The sequence below is a fragment of the Pleurodeles waltl genome, chromosome 4_1 (assembly GCF_031143425.1).
Source record: "Pleurodeles waltl isolate 20211129_DDA chromosome 4_1, aPleWal1.hap1.20221129, whole genome shotgun sequence".
Taxonomy (NCBI): domain Eukaryota; kingdom Metazoa; phylum Chordata; class Amphibia; order Caudata; family Salamandridae; genus Pleurodeles; species Pleurodeles waltl.
Window position 1 is genome coordinate 459884751 of NC_090442.1, and position 22087 is coordinate 459906837.

The window sequence follows — 22087 nt, forward strand, 5'->3', positions numbered from 1 at the left end:
AGAAAACCTTTGTATTTCCAAAAATGGGCACAAGATAAGGTGTTGAGAAGCAGTGGTTATTTGCACATCTCGAAATGCCGGGGTACCCATACTAGCATGTGAATTACAGGGCATTTCTCAAATAGACGTCTTTTTTACACACTGTATAACATTTGGAAGGAAAAAATGTAGAGAAAGGCAAGCGGCAATAACACTTGTTTTGCTATTCTGTGTTCCCCCAAGTCTCCCTATAAAAATGGTACCTCGCTTGCGTGGGTAGGTCTAATTCTCGCGACAGGAAGCGCAACATGGACACATCATATTTTTATATTGATATCTGACATGTTTCTTGCAAAGTGCCTTGCTGTAGATTTTGGACTCTAGCTCAGCCGGCACCTAGGGAAACCTAGCAAACCTGTGTATTTTTTAAACCTAGACACCTAGGGGAATCCAAGATGGGGTGACTTGTGGGGCTCTCACCAGGTTATGTTACCCAGAATCCTTTGCAAACTTCAAAATTTGGGCAGAAATCCACTTTTTCCTCACATTTCGGTGACAGAAAGTTCTGGAATCTGAGAGGAGCCACAAATTTCCTTCCACCCAGCGTTCCCCCAAGTCTCCCAATAAAAATGGTACCTCAGTTGTGTGGGTAGGCCTAGCCCCCGCGACAGGAAATGCCCCAAAACACAACGTGGACATATCGCATTTTACCAAAGAAAACAGAGCTGTATTTTGCAAAGTGTCTGGCTGTGGATTTTGGCCTCTAGCTCAGCCGGCACCTAGGGAAACATAACAAACCTCTGCATTTTTTAAAACTAGACACCTAGGGGAATCCAAGATGGGGTGACTTGTGGGGCTCTCACAAGGTTCTGTTACCCAGAATCGTTTGCAAACCTCAAAGTGTGGCCAAAAAACACTTTTTCCTCACATTTCGGTGACAGAAAGTTCTGGAATCTGAGAGGAGCCACAAATTTCCTTCCACCCAGCATTCCCTCAAGTCTCCCCATAAAAATGGTACCTCACTTGTGTGGGTACGCCTAGTGCTCGCGACAGGAAATGCCCCAAAACACTATCTGAACACATCAAAATTATCAAATACAAAACTACCTGTTTTTGCGTTGGGGGGGGGGCACCTCAGCAGCCATCTAGAGAAACCTACCAAACCCAGACATTTCTGAAAAGTAGACACCCAAGGGAGTCCAGGGAGGTGTGACTTGTGTGGAAACCCCAATGTTTTCTTACCCAGAATCCTCAGCAAACCTCAAATTTAGCTAAAAAAATCATATGATTCCCACATTTCTGTGTGGGATCACCTCACCGGGACAAATTTCCTACCACCCCACATTCCCCTCGGTCTACCAGTAAAAATGACACCTCACTTGTGTAGGTTGGCCAAGTGCCTGTGACAGGGAAGAGCCAAAAACATGTCAAAATTGAGGGGGAACCAAAGCAGGTCCAAAAGAGCAGTTTGAAAAAAAACATTTTTAGGCTGACAGGTGCAGCAGAATGTTTAGCGGTATAGATGAGACAATGTTGGGTGGTAGGAATTTTGTGGATTCCAGCAGATTCCGGATGGGGTTCCATCACAAAAATGGGGAAAATGAGTGATTTCCAGCAAAGTTGGAGATTTGCAGGGCATTGTGGGTAAGAAAATGGTGCGGGTACATGTGAAGCACACCACCCTGGAATCAACCAGATGTTTAGTTTTCAGATGTGTTTGGGTCCTGTGGATTGTTCTACATGGCAGCGTCCCAAAGTAAAAAAAGTGCTGCCCTCACCATTCCAAGTGGGACGATTTTGAGAGTTACAAAGCTCTCATGGCCCAAATGTAAAACCGAAACCCAAAATAATCAAATGTCCTCTTGCTTGCATTGTGATAAGATGTTCTAGTGTGTGGGAGAGAGCTGAAAGACTGTTATCCCCTTCAGTTGGGGTGGGGGCATAACCAGGCCCATACTGGTTGGTAGCCACTACCCCACAATTTTTTTTTTAATCCCCTGGCATCTAATAGACTTTCTGCTCCCCCGGGTGTGGATCAGGGGTAATTGCCCAATCTGCCCACTGGTGGGCAGAACAACTTTGGCCCCATTTATCTGGGGTGCAGGTATAGCCATACCCCACCTTCTTATTTTGAAAAAAAAATCTTACCTGGTCTCTGGTAGGCTGCCCAATCCCTGGTGTCTAGTGGTTTCTGCCCCCCTTGGGGGCAGCTTGGCCTAACAAAAATTCAATTTGCCCCCCAGGTGAGCGACCCTTGCCTAAGGGGTCGCTCCCCATACATAAAAACATAAAGTAAATAAAAAAAAATATATCCCTGGTGTCTAGAGAGTTCTTCCCCCCCGGGGGGGGGCAGAAAAGGCCTAAAAGTATTTTGCCCCCCCGGGGAGCGGCCCTTGCCTAAGGGGTCGCTCCCCACATATAAAAAAAATACATAAACAAAAAAATGTATCCCTGGTGTCTAGGGGTTTTCTGCCCCAAAGGGGGCAGAAATGACCTAAAAATAATTTGGCCCCCTGAGGAGCAGCCCTTGCCCAGAGGGCGGCTCCCCTTATGTGTACGTATTGATTAAAAAAAAATTCCCTGGTGTCTAGTGGTTTCTGCCCCCCTGTCAGGAATAGGGCCAGGCGCGGACCAGATCTCGCCCCAAATTCTGCTGCGCAACTCTGCGGAGCTTTATGCGCAGCACTGGACATCCCCGCTTGTTCCAAGAATGGCCATCAGTGTCGTCTGCCCTGTGGTAAAGCTCATGTAGCTGCAGGTTCAGGGCATTGGTGGACAAGATGCACTTATCAGTGCTATCCTATGAAGGGACTACATTTCCCATGTTTTTAGAGGCAGGGGTCATCTTGGGGTGTGGCAGGCCTATAAAGCCCAGCCACACCCAAGAACGTTGTTCACTATTTTGAAGACTTTGATGCAGCCGAACCTCGCGGAGGTTTCTCTGGAAAAGTCGAGTTTCTGAATGGCAGGGTATCATCTAACCAAAGTCCATGGTGCATGCAAAAACGAGTAGGTCGTACTCATAGCGGTAAGGCTGTGCTGAATCCAAGTTTGGAGGAAGTTATTACTTCCAAGAGGTAGCGCGCTTTGTGCACATATAATACATGGTGTTTCCGTTCACAGATGTTAAGCGCTCTCTTGGCTCAGTGATTCAAAGTGTTTCAGTTCACAGAGATAACGCGCTTTGTGCACTTGTAATTCATGGTGTTTCCATTCACAGATGTAAAGCGCTCTTTTGGCTCAGTGATTCAAAGCGTTTAAGTTCATAGAGATAACGCGCTTTGTGCACATGTAATTCATGGTGTACCCGTTCACAGATGTAGAGCGCTCTTTTGGCTCAGTAATTCAAAGCGTTTCAGTTCATAGAGAAACGCGCTTTGTGAACATGTAATTTACGGTGTTTCCGTTCACAGATGTGAAGCGCTCTTTTGGCTCAGTGATTCAAAACGTTTCAGTTCATAGAGATAACGCGCTTTGTGCACATGTAATTCATGGTGTTTCTGTTCACAGATGGAAAGCGCTCTTTTGGCTCAGTAATTCCAAGCGATTCAATTCTTAGACGTAAAGCGATCTGGGGATGATAATGTACCCCCACACTATTATGACAGACCAATCCGCCACCTTTTCCGCAGCGGATTCACCGCGGATAAAAACACAGCGGAAACAGGAATTTCGAATGAAAAACGCTCACCTCTACACACTCCACGAGGAACGACAACACTATGGAGCCGGAAATCCATATTCTTCCTGCACTAGTCTTCCTGCTCCTGTACCAGGAGCACCAACGCCGGCGGCGAAGACCATGGTGAGTACTGCACCTACGACATAGGGGAGGCAAAAAACAGGGACACACACACGCAACCCCCCAACCCCCACCTCACCCACTACAACACACACGAATGCATATCCAAACATTACAGTAACGCCCCCAATCCCCCCTGAAGAATGCAAAGACAAAAGGAAATGAGTGTAACCATTGTAATATATCAAAATAGAGCAAGCAAAAATATACATATATACACTATTAACAAAATATACACCACAAATAGTAGTCCAGGTAATGCACCATTCATAGTCCGTGGACAACTGGGCCCAAAATGCATGGGCAAGGCCCACACAAGATACCCGAAGATGACGGAGAGAACACTGCAGGGGCATCAGATAGAAACACAACAGGCACCTCAGGGGGAAGGGAAGGGGGGGGGGGCACCTCAGCCGGATGAGTGCACGACGCCAGATCCACGAGGGGGCTCCATGCCCATTGATGTATCCTGGGGAGTGCAAAGCCACAGTCTCTCAAGTCTCTACAGTGGGTGGTTTGCCCACTGTTCAATCCTGGGGAGTGCAAAGCCACAGTCTCACAAGTCTCTACAGTGGGTGGTTTGCCCACTGTTCAATCCTGGGGAGTGCAAAGCCACAGTCTCTCAAGTCTCCCAAGTGGGTGGTTTGCCCACTGTTCAATCCTGGGGAGTGCAAAGCCATAGTCTCTCAAGTCTCCCAAGTGGGTGGTTTGCACACTGTTCAATCCTGGGGAGTGCAAAGCCACAGTCTCACAAGTCTCTACAGTGGGTGGTTTGCCCACTGTTCAATCCTGGGGAGTGCAAAGCCACAGTCTCTCAAGTCACTACAGTGGGTGGTTTGCCCACTGTGCCATCCTGGGGAGTGCAAAGCCACAGTCTCTCAAGTCTCTACAGTGGGTGGCTTGCCCACTGTTACATCCTGGGGAGTGCAAAGCCACAGTCTCTCAAGTCTAACAAGTGGGTGGGTTGCCCACTGTTACATCCTGGGGAGTGCAAAGCCACAGTCTCTCAAGTCACTTCAGTGGGTGGGTTGCCCACTGTGCCATCCTGGGGAGTGCAAAGCCACTGTCTCTCAAGTCTCTACAGTGGGTGGTTTGCCCACTGTTACATCCTGGGGAGTGCAAAGCCACAGTCTCTCAACTCTCTACAGTGGGTGGGTTGCCCACTGTTACATCCTGGGGAGTGCAAAGCCACAGTCTCTCAAGTCACTACAGTGGGTGGTTTGCCCACTGTGCCATCCTGGGGAGTGCAAAGCCACAGTCTCTCAAGTCTCTACAGTGGGTGGCTTGCCCACTGTTACATCCTGGGGAGTGCAAAGCCACAGTCTCTCAAGTCTAACAAGTGGGTGGGTTGCCCACTGTTACATCCTGGGGAGTGCAAAGCCACAGTCTCTCAACTCTCTACAGTGGGTGGGTTGCCCACTGTGCCATCCTGGGGAGTGCAAAGACACATCTTCGCAAGTAGATGCAGTTCTCTACTGGTACTGGGTGGGACTGGTGCCCAGACTGGATGAGTCTCCCCGTGAAAGTACATGTCCTGTCACAGTCACAGCTGCACAAGGGAGAACGATGCCTGATGTGCGGGACTATTCATACCCACACGGTCTTTGCCCTGTTCAGCGGTGCTTTGCCATGGCTGGCTATGGACTGTTCAGCGGTGCTTTGCCATGGCAGTCTTTTCCCTGTTCAGCGGTCTTCAACATGGTGGTCTTTGCCCTGTTCAGCGGTCTTCACCATGACGGTCTTTGCCCTGTTCAGCGGTCTTCACCATGGTGGTCTTTGCCCTGTTCAGCGGTCTTCACCATGGCGGTCTTTGCCCTGTTCAGCGGTCTTCACCATGGCGGTCTTTGCCCTGTTCAGCGGTCTTCACCATGGCGGTCTTGGCCTTGTTCAGCGGTGCTTTGCCATGGCTGGCTATGGACTGTTCAGCGGTGCTTTGCCATGGCAGTCTTTGCCCTGTTCAGCGGTCTTCACCATGGCGGTCTTTGCCCTGTTCAGCGGTCTTCACCATGGCGGTCTTGGCCTTGTTCAGCGGTGCTTTGCCATGGCTGGCTATGGACTGTTCAGCGGTGCTTTGCCATGGCAGTCTTTGCCCTGTTCAGCGGTCTTCACCATGGCGGTCTTTGCCCTGTTCAGCGGTCTTCACCATGGCGGTCTTTGCCCTGTTCAGCGGTCTTCACCATGGCGGTCTTTGCCCTGTTCAGCGGTCTTCACCATGGCGGTCTTGGCCTTGTTCAGCGGTGCTTTGCCATGGCTGGCTATGGACAGTTCAGCGGTGCTTTGCCATGGCGGTTCTGGTACGGATATTGGTGTGTGGCATTACGATCTCCACAATGGACATTGGTGTGTGGCATTACGATCTCCACAATGGACATTGGTGTGTGGCATTATGATCTCCACAATGGACATTGGTGTGTGGCATGACGAGCTCCACACTGGACATTGGTGTGTGGCATGACGATCTCCACAATGGACATTGGTGTGTGGCATGACAATCTCCACACTGGACGTTGGTGTGTGGCATGACGAACTCCACAATGGACATTGGTATGTGGCATGCTGAACTCCACACTGGACGTTGGTGTGTGGCTTGACGTTCCATCATTGCCCAGCGGGGCTGTGGGATTCTGGACCCTCATGGGCTGTGACTCCGGCGTTGGCGGTGGTTTCCTGACCAGTAACGATACTTGGGCCCTCCTGGGCTATGACTCTGGCGGTGGTCTCCTGAGCAGTTACGATACTTGAGCCCTCCTGGGCTGTGACTCCGGCGGTGGCGGTGGTCTCCTGACCAGTAACAATACTTGGGCCCTCCTGGGCTATGACTCTGGCGGTTGTCTCCTGACCAGTTACAATACTTGAGCCCTCCTGGGCTGTGACTCCGGCGGTGGCGGTGGCACCCTGACCAGTAACGATACTTGGGCCATCCTGGGCTATGACTCTGGCGGTGGTCTCCGGACCAGTTACGATACTTGAGCCCTCCTGGGCTGTGACTCCGGCGGTGGTCTCCTGACCAGTAACGATACTTGGGCCCTCCTGGGCTATGACTCTGGCGGTGGTCTCCTGACCAGTTACAATACTTGAGCCCTCCTGGGCTGTGACTCCGGCGGTGGCCTCCTGACCAGTAACGATACTTGGGCCCTCCTGGGCTATGACTCTGGCGGTGGCGGTGGTCTCCTGACCAGTAACGATACTTGGGCCCTCCTGGGCTATGACTCTGGCGGTGGCGGTGGTCTCCTGACCAGTAACGATACTTGGGCCCTCCTGGGCTATGACTCTGGCGGTGGTCTCTGGACCAGTGACGATACTTGAGCCCTCCTGGGCTATGACTCTGGCAGTGGTCTCTGGACCAGTAACGATACTTGGGCCCTCCTGGGCTATGACTCTGGCGGTGGTCTCCTGACCAGTGACGATACTTGGGCTCTCCTGGGCTGTGACTCTGGTGGTGGTCTCCTGACCAGTAACGACGGTGCTGGCGGTTGTGTCTGGACCGCCGGAAATGATGGCGCACTTCTCCGCTGGACACTCACAACAGGTTGGGGAGACTTCCTCGGGACCTTCCCCACCTTCTTTTGAGTTACAGATGACTCACCAATCGCCTTGGATCCCATTTCACTGTTTGTCCCACCAGGAGTCTTGACACGGTCCCGTTGTCCACTATCCAATTTCGGAGCCTTTACAGGGGGTGGGCTGACAGTGCCTTGGCTCCGTGTCCTACTGCCTGCCCTGGTGGACGGGGCACTCCAAAAACCTGGTACACGCACCACTGGTACTGGAGGCTTTTTGGCTGAGGCGCTACGACGGGACTGATGAATTGGAGGGGAGGGGTGGGGGCAAAAAGGTCAATTTGACATAGGGACAGTTTCTGACGTATACTGGGATGGGTAGCTGGAGGGGCTCTGGGAGTGGAGGAAGAGGAGGTGGTTGTAGGAGGTGTCACTTTAGCTGTTTTGGGTGCAGGTGCAGGTACTGGAGGCTGTCGTGAGGTGGATGGATGTTGGGTGAGTGATTGCCGGCGTTTGTGTACTTTGGGAGGGGGCGTCACAGACACACTGGGAGAGGACACAGGGGACGTGTAAATGGCAGTGGAGGTGGTGAGTGCAGGTGAGCGGCTTGTGGTGCTGGGTTTCCTGCTGCGAGTCCTAGTGCCTGTAGATGTGGTGCATGCAGGTGTGTGTGTAGACGACACTGGGAGGGAGGAGGGAGAAGAGGAGGAGGGGGACACAGTGGAGACAGTGGATGTTGCTGTGTCTGTATGGGTCTGATGCTTGTGTGAGTGCCTCTGGTGTGTGTGGTGCCTATGTTTGCTTGAGCTACTTGTGTGTGTTGACTTGTGTGCATGCTGGTCTGTAGGTGTGCTTGGATAGGCTGGGGTACAGGGGATTGGGTCTGGGTGGAGGAAGTTGGAGGGGGGAGGCTGGACACAGGGACAATGGCTGCCATCAGTGCTGAGGCCAGAGATTGCAGGGTTCGCTGAAGGACAGCCTGACCAGAATGAATGCCTTCCAGGAATGCATTACCGTGTTTCAACTCTCGTTCTACACCCTGGATGGCATTCACAATGGTAGACTGCCCAACAGTGAGTGACCTGAGGAGGTCAATGGCCTCCTCACTGAGGGCAGCAGGGGTGACTGGGGCAGGGCCTGAGGTGCCTGGGGCGAAGGTGATGCCCACCCTCCTGGGTGAGCGGGCACGGGGCGAACGCTGAGGGGCTGCTGGGAGGGCGGTGCTGGTAGGGGAGGTGGCGGCTGTACCTGTAGAAGTGGGGCGCACAGATGGTGCCACCACCACAGGGAAGCTCCCATCGGCGGATGAGTCCGTGTCGCTGTTTGGTGATCCTGTGGCCGACGTGAAGCTCCCCTCGCCCTCCGTCCCACTGGTGAATTCAGAGTCTGTGGTGTGGCCCTCCATGGCCATGTGGGATGCAGCTCCCTCGTGCTCCGGTGCCACTGTACCTCCGCCTGTTGATGCTGATGTACAGAAGGACAGGGAGAGCAGGAAAAGGGGGGAGACAGAAGAAAGAGAGTTTTAGTGCATGGCATACCGCTACCGTTGGCGGACAAGACAAACGCAGTAGCCCCCTGCATTACGCCGTGCTCCTGCCCTCTGCACATGCAATTTCTGGGATATGGCCTGCATGGCAATGGTAGAAATCTGCCCACATGAATGGCAAAGGGGCAACTATACATCAATTTGCCTTTTTTTTGAGCTGGGGTAGAGTGCCACATGGCCTACATAACAGAGGTGCCTTGCCTACCTAACTCGCCCTGGCCTAGGGACACCCACAGCCCACCACCCTCACCCAGACAGCTCCACTGCACGCAAAGTCCATAGGATGAGGTTGTACTCACCCCTTTGTGTCTGCTGTGATGTCCTTAAGCGCCCATCCAACTCCGGGTAGGCCACCGCCAGGATCCTGAACATCAGGGGGGTCATGGTGCGATGGGCACCCCTCCCACGTTGGGAGGCCATCCCCAGCTGAGCCTCCGCCGTCTTCTTGCTGCAGCGGCGAATGTCCTCCCATCTCTTCCAGCAGTGGGTGCCCCGTCTCTGGTGGGCCCCCAGGGTCCGGACTTCCTTGGCGATGGCACGCCAAATGTCCCTCTTCTGGAGGGCGCTGACCTACATGACATGCACAAGGAAAGAGGAATAGTCATTACCTACAGCACCGTCGTTGTATTTGGCCCCCTCCCAACTCTATCCCTGTGGCCCATTCATCCCCAAGCATGACTGTTCTATGTACTCTGCCCCCTTCCCTCATCCACCCAGCCCTCTCCACCCAGGCCTAGCCCATACAACGTGCTCCCTGTGTACTAACCTGTTGGTCTGGAGGACCGTAGAGTAGCGTATACTGGGGGAGGACCCCATCCACAAGTTTCTCCAACTCCTGTGCAGTGAAGGCAGGGGCCCTTTCCCCAGACGCAGCAGCCATCGTCGCTTCCAGACCGAGGTCACAGCAGCACTAGCAGTGTAGGTCCTCTCCTGTGGAAGGTCAGGTATCTAGTGATTGAACAGATAGAAAATGGTGGTGACGTCCGCGGCGGTGATGTCCGCGGCGGTGCGCATCATCACCGCCAGCGTACCTGTTTATTGGCTCCTGGGACCCATAGGGTCCAATGTTAACCAATGCAGCATTGCGCCGCGCTCTACGACCGCCTACCGCGACGGTGTCCAACGCCAGCGCAGTTACCCCACAATTCCATTGTCCCAGTTTAGAGGTCAGGCAGCAGCCATTTCAGGGGCCCACATGGCTTCAATTACTACTGCGTCACACATACCGAGGCCTACACTCAAAACCTTTCCCGGATGGATTAATTGTCTGGTGTAGTCTTGTGTGTGACTGTGGGTACATACCTGGAGGAATGCTGACAGTTTTTTCGCTGTTGCCCTTCTTAGGCACCGTCAGTTGGGACATATTGGAAGATGGCGGAATCCGCCGGTATACCGACCGCTGGTGGACCTGTTGACAATGGAAGAGCGACATGTCATTGTGACCTAGCGGTTTGACCGTGCCACAATCCGGGAACTATGTTCCCAGTTGGAGCCAGACCTCTTGTCTCCAATCCGCCATCCGACTGGAATCCCCCCTGACGTGCAGGTGCTGTCAGTGCTCCATTTCTTTGCAAGTGGGTCTTTTCAGACAACAGTGGCCATGGCATCAGGGATGTCCCAGCCTATGTTTTCCAACGTCTTGTCCAGAGTGTTGTTTGCCCTGCTGAAACACGTAAGGAGATACATCATTTTCCCTGAGGTGGTGGATTTACCTACAGTGAAAGGTGACTTCTATGCCCTTGGACATATCCCCAACGTCATAGGTGCCATTGATGGGACCCATGTAGCTCTGGTCCCCCCCGCAGGAATGAACAGGTGTACAGGAACAGGAAGAGTTATCATTCGATGAACGTCCAGATGGTCTGTTTGGCAGACCAGTACATCTTGCAGGTAAATGCAATGTTCCCTGGCTCAGTGCATGATGCCTACATCCTGCGGAATAGCAGCATCCCTGATATGATGGGTGAACTCCAGAGGCACCGTGTATGGCTATTGGGGGACTCTGGTTACCCCAACCTGTCCTGGCTACTGACCCCAGTAAGGAATCCCAGGACCAGGGCAGAGGAACGGTACAATGAGGCCCATGGGCGGACTAGGAGGGTGATTGAGCGGACCTTCGGCCTCCTGAAGGCCAGGTTCAGGTGCCTCCATATGACAGGTGGGTCCCTATTCTACTCACCGAAGAAGGTGTGCGACATCATCATCGCCTGCTCCATGCTCCATAACTTGGCATTGCGACGCCAGGTGTCTTTTCTGCAGGAGGATGATCCAGATGACGGTGTTGTTGCAGCGGGTGAGCCTGTGGAGCCTGTGGACAGTGATGAGGAGGAAGCTGATGAAGATGAAAACGACAACAGGGAGTCAGTCATACAGCAATATTTTCAATGAGACACAGGTGAGTACAATTTCATGTTTCACATTATATTACATTTCACACGTCTACCTCTATCCTGTACCTACATTTCACTCTCTATTTGGTAACTGAGTTGTCCCCTTCCATTTCAGTTTCAGTAATGTGGTAACCTACGTGTCAACAGCTTGCACCCTTGAAAGGCTTGTGATGTGTGACATTGGTATGTTGACCTTCCAATGGGTAACCTTTTTTAACACTGTAATTGACAATACAAAGTTCACAATCATTGACTGACTCCAATATTATTGAGGTTTCAAGGGTGTTTATTGAAGTGCATAAAAATATAGGGGGGTTGTGAAATGGGGAGAGGTCATGGTGGAAGAATGTCCATGGCAGAGTCCTGTCTATTAGTCTCACAGGTACATTGCACATCTGGCCATTGGAAGTGGAGCTGGGGCAGTTCCAATCTGGACAGGGTAACAAAGTGGGACAGTGGGGGGACAATCAGGGTGGTCTTATTTCCTGGCGGGGGTCTTGCCATCTTGCTCTGTCCTGTTCCTGGATCTCCGGGCCCGCTTTCATGGTGGTTGTCCGTCTGCAGGGTGTGGGGTGCTGGTGTGGTGGTCCTGTGGCGGGGCGTCCTGTCCACTAGCGCCGGCGGAGGTGGTGGGCATTTCATCATCCTGGCTAGTGTCAGGGGCCCCTTGGAGTGCCACGGTGTCCCTCAAGGTCTTTTGAATGTCCGTCGGCACCCCTACGATGGTGCCCAGGGCGGAGGCGATGGTCCTGAGCTCCTCCCTGAACCCCAAATACTGCTCCTCCTGCAGACGCAGGGTCTCCTGCAACTTGTCCAGGACCGTTGCCATCGTCTCCTGTGAGTGGTGGTATGCTCCCATGATGGAGGAAAGGGCCTCGTGGAGAGTGGGTTCCCTTGGCCTGTCCTCCCTCTGTCGCACAGCAGCCCTCCCAGTTCCCCGGTGTTCGTGTGCCTCCGTCTCCTGGACCGTGTGCCCACTACCACTGCCCCCAGGTCCCTGTTGTTGTTGGGGTGGTGGGTTACCCTGGGTGCCCTGTAGTGGTGGACACACCGCTGATTGACCTGTCCTGGGTAGGGAGGTATGGGCCCGCTGGGTGGGTGCTGTGCTGGGGTTACCAGAGGGTGGAAGCTCAGTGTTGGGCTGTGGCTGGGCAAGGGGAACCGACTGTCCTGAGGCCCACGATGGTCCGGGCTGGTCATCAAGATCCAGTAGGGCAGAGCTGCTGTCGTCACTGTGGGCCTCTTCTGGGGGTGGAGTGGTGTTATCTGGACCCTCTGGTGTGGTGACGTTCCTTCGGGTTCCTGCGGGGGTATAAGTACATGATTATTGCATGTGTGTGTTTCATGGTGTGCAATGGTTGGGTGTGCGTGAACCCCAGTGCAGGCATTCCTGTGTGGGGGCTTCTGTGGTGATGGTTGGGGGGTGTTGTGGGTCTGTGCAGTGGGCATGCTTTAGTGATGGGTGTCCATGCTTAGTTGTGTCATGCAGGTCTTGGGGTTGGGATGGGTGGTTGGTGTTATGGGTAGATTAGTGAGGAGTTAGGGTGATAGGGGAGGGTGTGAGGGTGGGGGTGTGTGATAGCATGCAGGTTGGGTGGGGGATATGATAGTGAAGATTTGACTTACCAGTGTCCGTTCCTCCAACGACTCCTGCGAGGCCCTCAGGATGCAAGATGGACAAGACTTGCTCCTCCCATGTTGTTAGTTGTGGGGGAGGAGGTGGAGGTCCGCCGCCAGTCCGCTGTACCGCAATGTGGTGCCTGGATACCGTGGAACGCACCTTCCCCCGTAGGCCGTTCCACCTCTTCCTGATGTCCTCCCTATTTCTTGGGTGCTGTCCCACAGCGTTGACCCTGTCGACTATTCTTTGCCATAACTCCATCTTCCTGGCTATGGATGTGTACTGTACCTGTGAGCCAAATAGCTGTGGCTCTACCCTGATGATTTCCTCCACCATGACCCTAAGCTCCTCCTCGGAGAAGCGGGGGTGTCTTTGGCGTGACATGGGGTGGTGTGTGTGATGTGTGGGGTGGTGTATGTGTTGATGAGTGTGGTGAGTGTAGTGGTATGTGGTGTTTTGTGCGTGGATGTTGTGTGGGTGATGGTGTAGTGTGCCTCTGTGTGATGGTGTTATCTATTCTGTGCTGTCTCTCTCTGGCCTTCGTCTCTAATTTGTGGTCGTAGGGGTTTGTGGGTGATGTGGGTGTGTGTTTTATATTGTGTTGGGTGTGTGGGAGTGGTGTGTGTATGTGTATCAGGTGTGTGTATTTGGAATTGTCCAATGTGGCGGTGTTTTGTATATGTGCGTGGATTCGTGGGTCGTAATAGCATGGGCGTGTTTCTGTTGGCGTGGAGGTGGAGGATTTGTTTCCGCATATTTATCGCTGACCTTTGGTTTGGCGGACTTGTGTGGGTTTCTGAATTTCGGCTGATTCCGTGATGTGTGTCATAATAGCTGTAGCGGTCTCCCGCCGCCGCCGCGGTGTATTGGCGGTCTTCTGCACGGCGGTAAGCGGCTTTTACCGCCAATGTTGTAATGACCCCCATTATCTGTTGGGAGCAAAACACACCATAACTGTGTATTCTGATCACAGAAATTTATAATTTATGAGTTCTGCCAGGCTACTAACTCCAAGACAACTAAGATGGATGTTCTTCTTCGCAGAATTTGATTTCATAGTGACTTTCAGACCAGGAATAGATCATCGTAAGGCCGATGCATTATCTAGACAAGATTCTTAAAAAACCCACGCCTATTATAACACCTTCAAAAGTGTGTAGTAGCTGCCGAGAAATGTTTTGATCTCATTCGTAATCATTTTCACATCACTAAGTGGCAAGAGTGGTTACAACAAGACACCAAGAGGTCTATTCAACAAGGCTTACCTCTACATGAATCTCGAGTATTTTTGCCTACTGAAGAGTTAAGAGAGACAGCTTTTCATTGGTTACACAAGCATCCTCTGGCAGGTCACCCAGGTCCTCAAAAAACAATAGAACTCATGAAAAGGTATTTTTGGTGGCCTACATTCGTTCACGACCTTAAGCAAATGCTACAATCATGTGAAGCATGTGCAAGATGCAAGAGCGAACATACTAAGCCCAAAGGTCTATTGATACCTCTACCTGTTCCCAACCATCCATGGGAACATATCTCTATGGATTTTTTCACTGATCTTCCGCAGATAAAACAATTTTCAACTATTCGAGTGGTAATAGACAGTCTTACCAAATATGCACATTTCATTGCCTGTAAAGGACTCCCAACTTCTGACGCTTTAGTGACTATCATCTTAAAAAATATAGTTCGACTTCACGGACTTCCAAGAATTATCCTCTCTGATAGAGCAACACAATTTTCTGCACGTTTTTGGCAACAAAAGGTGCAAGGCTCTACAAATTGATTCAACTTCATCTACTGGTTATCATCCACAAATGCGTGGTCAAACAGAGAGACTAAACAAAACTCTGAAACAATATTTATGATGTTATGCAGCAAAGTCTCCGACAACCTGGCTGGATCTTTTATGGCTTGCAGAACTGGCTTACAATAACTCTCACCACTCGTCAATAAATTCAACTCCTTTCTATGGTTTATATGGATGTCATCTGCATATTTTGCCAGTTATGTTACCTACATCTACTCAAACCACTCCAGCAGTCAAGGACATGCTAACACACATGCAAAAAATACATGCACAATTACAAAAAAATCTTTGTCAAGCAAAGAAAAAATATAAAATGCAATATGACAAAAAACACCAGCCTGGCCCTCAGTATACAACCAAAGATAGAGTTTGGTTGTCCACAAAAAACTTTGTGTTCAAAAACAAAAATATGTTTTATTCAAAATTCGTAGGGCCCTATGGAGTAATACGACAAGTGAACCCAGTAACATATAAGTTAAAATTACCATTGTCTTTGAAAATTCATCCAGTGTTTCACACTTCGCTTCTTAAACACGCTTCACCCTCAAGCGTCAGACAAACTGTTTCTCTATTAGTTCAAGGCCATTGGGAGTATGAGGTGCGAGCTATTCTAGACTCTAAATTTAGGGGTTCTTCCCTTTGGTACTTGGTGTCCTGGAAAGGTTACGGAATGGAAAATGACTCTTTGGAACCTGCAAGACATGTCCATGCACCACGTTTGGTGCGACGATTTCATCTCCTCCATCCTAATAAACCAGGCCCTGGACCGCGCTTGGGAGAGGGGTGTAATGTCAGGAATAAGGCCAGGTGCGGTCCAGGTCTCGCCTGGAATTCCGCTGCGCAACTCTGCGGCGCTTTATGCGCACCACTGGTCATCCCGGCTTGTTCCAAGAATGGCCATCAGCGCTGCACGGTTAGCGGTTCAGCTGATTAAGCTGGTACTATTTAATGACGGCAGCCAAGCGGCCGCGTAGAAGGTGAGCGCGCTAGCGGGCAAGGGAACGCTTTTTATTTCTTTATTGCTCTACTACTTAGTATTTTAGCTGCATCAACAAACAGTTGACATTTACTTTTAAATATTGTCACAGTCATTTATTTTTTTAAACATTTAAATATCTTACATTTTGGTTCGATACCTTTTTAGCACTGTAGGATCTGGGCACTGTTGGGGGGTTTCTTTTTTTCTCTTTCACGTCGCAGACTCGTTTGCAGCCGGAAGTGAGGTTCTGTTAGAGCCCTCCTTCCGGGTACCAGCTTTCAGCACCGCACGGTTAGCGGTTCAGCTGATTAAGCCGGTACTATTTAATGACGGCAGCCCAGTGGCCGCGTAGAAGGTGAGCGCGCTAGCAGGCAAGGGAAAGCTTTTTATTCCTTTATTGCTCTACTACTTAGTATTTTAGCTGCATCAAAAAACAGTTGACAATTACTTTTAAATATTGTCATGGTCATTTATTTTTTTAAACATTTAAATATCTTAAATTTCGGTTCGATACCTTTTTAGCACTGTAGGATCTGGTCACTGTTGGGGGGGGTTCTTTTTTTCTCTTTCACGTCGCAGACACGTTTGCAGCCGGAAGTGAGGGTCTGTTAGAGCCCTCCTTCCAGGTACCGGCTTTCAGCACCGCACGGTTAGTGGTTCAGCTGATTAAGCCAGTACTATTTAATGACGGCAGCCCAGCGGCTGCATAGCGGCCGCGCGCAGTGGGCGCGCATAAGGCAAGCCTGTCTGTGCCAGTCCGCGCCCGAACGGGCCCGGGGGCAGGGGACTCTGCTCTTTCTTCTGGAGGCAGGGTTCCTGTGTGGGCCAGATGCAAAGTCAGGACTATCCCGTGCAAACATAAGGTGCCATCTGACTTCAGATCCGCCTGGGCCTGCAGGGATTGCAATTGGACACTTCAATCTCCATTAACAATTATGGAAGCTAGGACCCAGGACAGGAGGCCTCTGACATCGGGAATTCTAGTACAGCAGAACACAGAGGCAAAGGGATGGTCACTTCAACATGCTTTGGTAAATGCCCACTCTCTCCCTAAACATAAGCTGGAAATCTATGAGCTGATAGATGCGGGGCACTTAGGTTGCTTGTTTATAACAGAAACTTGGGGAAGACCAGACTCAGACCCGGACTTTGTTGCAGCAACTTCCCCAGGATATACCTATCATAGGTTAGATAGACCGGGAGGTGGGGGGGGGGTTTAGCTTTTATATGCAGGGCTACATTTATGTGCGTCTGGTCTGGCCCTACTGTGAATACTTGCGAGATGATGTCCTTTAAGATCTCTAACAATAATGGCATTATGTTGGAGGGCCTTTTGCTCTATTGTCCACTGGGCCCTCTTACAAATGTTGTCCAAACTTGGGTCAATTTGGTAGAACCAATGGTCCTGTCCACGAAGGCTATCATTTTGGGAGATTTTAATCTCCACTTTGATGAGACCTGCAATCCTGTGGTCAGGGAGTTTTTAGATCTTATGGCGGCTTTGGACTGCACTCTTAGAGTCTGGGAAGCCACACATAGCGCAGGGCATATATTAGATGGAGTTTTTGCTTGTGCATCTACACAGCTGGCTGCATCTAATACTCAGCTTAGCTGGACTGACCATCATATGTTACGTTTCAAAACTATCACCGTACAGCTCCCACATACACCAAGACTAGAAAATAAGGTAGTGAGACCATGGAAGCAGATTAATAGGGAAGAACTAGTCACCGCCTTAGAAGAAGGTTGGGACGGAGCTGAGAAGCTGGCCCGGCCCTTAATTGACATCTTCAACCAAGGCGTGGAAACGGCTATGGTGCAGCTGGCCCCTCCCAGAGTCCTGGGGTCCGGTAGCCGGAAAAAGCTAAGTCAACCATGGTTCTCTAGTGAACTAAAGAGGCTGCAGAGAAGCTATCGGCAACAGGAGCGCCGGTGGAAACTGAACCTGAAGTATTAAAATCTGCCCTCCATGCCTACAAAGTGGCACTTTTCTCAGCCAAATCGAAATTCTATACTGCTAAAGTGAAGGAGGCAGTAAACGCCCCAAACTTTTTAACGTGATAAAAACACTATCCACTCCGCTCAGGTGTCTGGATTTGGAGAGTTCCCAGGAATTTTGTGACAAGGTCGCAGGGCACTTCGAGAATAAAATTCTCCGAACACATGCTACCTTTGATCCCCATGTGATTTCTAGGGAATCATTTTGTGGATTCGGTCACAGATGTTAATGTAAAGGGCATATTTTCAACGGATTTTCATGCCCCTACCCAGGACCAGGTAAAAAAGATGATCTGTGAAATGAAGTCAGGTTCCCCATTGGACCCGTGCCCCCCTTTCATTTTTAGATTAGCCCCTGACCTGATGGCTCGGGCTTTAGTCGCGATTTTCCAAGAGGTGTTAGATTCTGGTATTTACCCTGCCTCTTGGAAGGAAACTATAGTTATGCCATTAAAAAAGAAGCCAGATGGGGACAGTCAAGATTTAAATAACCTATGGCCAATAGCGCTCCTTCCCTTTCTGGCCAAAATCTTAGAAAAAAATGCTGAATAGGGAATTAGCAGAATTTCTAGTGGCTGGGGGAGGCCTTGATTCATCACAACATGGCTTCAAAAAGGCGCACAGCACGGAGACTGCTTTGATCTCTTCTTCTGACGCGATTCGGAAATTGGTCGATGAAGGCCAAGGGGCTATCCTAGTATTGTTGGACTTATCAGAGGCATTTGACACGATCTCTCCTTATTTACTAACGTCTCGCCTTAGTCAAGCAGGGATTAGAGGACGAGCCCTAAAGCTTTTAGAATCCTTCGTGTCTAACAGATTGACAACTGTAAGTAGTGGCAATTTTCGATTATCCCCTTATTTACTGCCTTGTGGGATTCTTCAGGGCTCATCCTTAAGCCCTACCTTGTTCAATTTTTATGTTGCACGTTTGTCTGACATCATCCGATAGTTTGGGTTTATCCCGACCTCCTATGCTGATTACACTCAGCTTATTATCCCTATTGCAAAACCCTGGGAGGAGGTTGCGGATCGGTTTAGCGATTGCATGCAAGGTGTCAGCAATTGGATGAAGATAAACTGGTTGAAAATGAATGCCACAAAAACAGAAATTCTTTGCTTTGGGCCAGCAAAAGAATTATGGAACTCACGCTGGTGGCCAGCAGACTGTGGGATTCCTCCAGCACCGACCACGGTCATTAGGAACCTGGGCATTCTCTTTGACGACCACCTGTCTTTCAGAAATCACGTAAATCATACTCTGAAGACATGCCTTTTGCTGATTAAAATGCTTTGCAAAATTTTCCCTACCTTAAGCAGGAATGGAAAGCCTCTGCTGTCTTAGCTCTAGTAATGTCGAAAGTTGATTATTGCAATGCCTTACTCCTTAACGTGGATAAGACATTGATTAATAAGCTGCAAATGGTCCAAAATGCAGCAGCTAGAGCAATTTTTAAATCTTCCACAGTGGAATTCAGTCAGCTGGAGTCTCAAGAAACTACACTGGCTTCCAGTGTCCCAATGTATTATTTTCAAAGCACTTTGCCTAACCTAAAAAGCAATTCATGGAATTGGTCCTAGCTATCTTACCACTAGGCTCTGCTGGTACGCTCCCAAGAGAAACCTGAGGTCCGCCAAAGCATATAGAATTCAGGTCCCCCGTACACACAGAGCAAAATGGGGGGATAAAGCTTTTACGGTGGCTGCTGCTAAAGGCTGGAATTCACTACCGCTGAATATTAGGCATGAACCAGCCTATTTAAGGTTCAGGAAACTGGCCAAGACTTGGCTCTTTCCTCGATAGCCTGCTTTTTCCTTGGCCTACTTTTTCCTTAGCAGTTTTTTGGTGTAACTGATGGGGCGGGGTGGAGGCTAGGTTTGTTTTCTGATTTCTTCCTCATCTTCTACTTTTTAGCGCTTCAATGCTACCTGTGAGTCGGAATGCACTTTACAAATACTACATACATTTATACATTTACATAAAGCCCAGCCACACCCAAGCACGTTGCTCACTATTTTGAAGACTTCGATGCAGCCGAACCTCGTGGAGGTTTCTCTGGAAAAGTCCAGAGTTTCTTAATGGCAGAGTGTCGTCTAACCAAAATCCATGGTGCATCCAAAAATTAGTAGGTCGTACTCATAGCGGTAAGGCCTTGCTGAATCCAAGTTTGGAGGAAGCTATTACTTCCAAGAGGTAACGTGCTTTGTGCACATGTAATTCATGGTGTTTCCGTTCACAGATGTAAAGCTCTCTTTTGGCTCAGTGATTCAAAGCGTTTCAGTTCACAGAGATAACACACTTTGTGCACATGTAATTCATGGTTTTTCAGTTCACAGATGTAAAGCGCTCTTTTGGCTCAGTGATTAAAAGCATTTCAGTTCACAGAGATAACGCACTTTGTGCACATGTAATTCATGGTGTTTCCGTTCACAGATGTAAAGTGCTCTTTTTGCTCAGTGATTCAAAACGTTTCAGTTCATAGAGATAACGCACTTTGTGCACATGTAATTCATGGTGTTTCCGTTCACAGATGGAAAGCGCTATTTTGGCTCAGTAATTCCAAGCGCTTCAGTTCTTAGACGCAAAGCGCTCTGGGCATGATAATTCAAGCACTTCAGTTCCCAGATATAAAGCGCTTCAATTCACAGAAGGAAAAGGTTCTTGGCACAATGATTTAAGTTATTTAGACAACTTGTGTAAAAGCGCTTCCTGGTGTTATTAAGTAAGGCGCTTTAGGTTTTGAATGAGGAAAACCTTTTTGACATTTATTATTATGAATGGGAAAGAATTTTGGAGATAACCCAATCAAAGTTTTCACTATTCTTTGAATAACTCAAGATATGAAAAAACATATTTAAGTCTTTGAGATTTTCTAAGTCATGATCAAAGGTTTATGTTGTGAATACATAAATGTTACAGGATTGATATTCTGTGTAAAATCCTAATTCAACGTTCTTGCTATCTCTTGAATCTGAGGTCATGTTTTAAAAGGGGCTTCGCCCGCATTTCAGAAGAGGTCTCCACCTGATATCTCGGAGACACATTTAGTCAAGAGTCTATAAATGATTTATGTTTTCTATGAATGAGTAAATGCATATTGTTCTAACCTTTCCTTTTCAGATCTCTCTCCCTGCTGTTTCCCTTCCCTAATTCTCTTCCCCCAGACTGGCATAACTCTGTGCTACATAATAGCTTTCTGAGTTGGTGACGCCGGGCGGTGGGCCTTTTGTTCAGCAACGTGCAGATCCTGAGGAAAGGACCCCGTGACACCCCCTGGGGCAGATCGGCCAACTATATTGGGCCGATCCGTCCCCGGAGGGGGGAGCAGAAATGGCCTAAAAATGATTTGGCCCACCCGGGACTGACCCTTGCCTAAGGGGTCGCTCCCCACACATAAAAAAAAAACAAAAAAACAAAAAAAACAATTATCCCTGGTGTCTAGGGGTTTTCTGAGCCCCCTGGAGGCAGACCAGCCTAATTGTATTAGGCCGATCTGCCCCCGGGGGAGAAGAACTGTCCTAAAAATAATATGGCCCCTAGGGAGCGACCCATCCCCAAGGGGCCGCTCCCCTTATGTGTCAGCATGATAAAAAAGAAAATTCCCTGGTGTCTAGTGGTTTCTGTCCCCCCTGGGGGCAGATCAGCCTAATTATATTAGGCGGATCTGCCGCCAGGATGGAAGAAATGGCCTAAAAATAACGTGCCCCCCCCCCCCCCCCCCGGGGAGCGACCCTTGCCTAAGGGGTCGCTCCCCACATATATAAATAAAAAATAAAAAAATAAAAAAATTATCCCTGGTGTCTAGGGGTTTTCAGCCCCCAGGGCGGGCACAAATGGCCTAAAAATAATATGGCCCCCTAGGGAGCGACCCTTGCCCAAGGGGCTGCTCCCTTTATTGAAAATACATTAAAAATAAAATCCCTGGTGTCTAGTGGGCATTTCTGCTGCCCGATCGCATTACGATCGGGCAGCAGAAATCCTTCAAGAGACATGAAAGGAAAGGTCTTTCCTTTCCTTTAATGTCTCTTCCGCCCCAACTCCTGGTCGGAAGAGAAATGCTTTTGCATTTCTCTTCCGGGATCGTGCTGGAAGCATACATCCAGCGCGATCCGAGGTGACCTCTGATAAGGTCAGCGCGCGATTTGCGTGCTGATGTCATCAGACGTCACTGGGGGGGTGGGTCGGGGGTGGAAGGGGATCCTCCTTCCATCCCCGACTGGGGTGTGTGGGAGGGAGGCCCATGGGGAGCGCTAGCGCTCCCCCGTGGGCCGGGTGCATGACAAGCCGGTCTCATCCCAGGCATACGGGAACCATGTTCCAGGACGAGACCAGCTCGCCCGCGGCACCGAGCGGGTTAACACTTGTGACTCCTTCCCCCCCACCACTCTAAGCTTTGGGAACCATCTTTTTGCATATCCACAAACACACCTAAAAAGATCAACCCCCTTGGATGTTTTGTGGAAT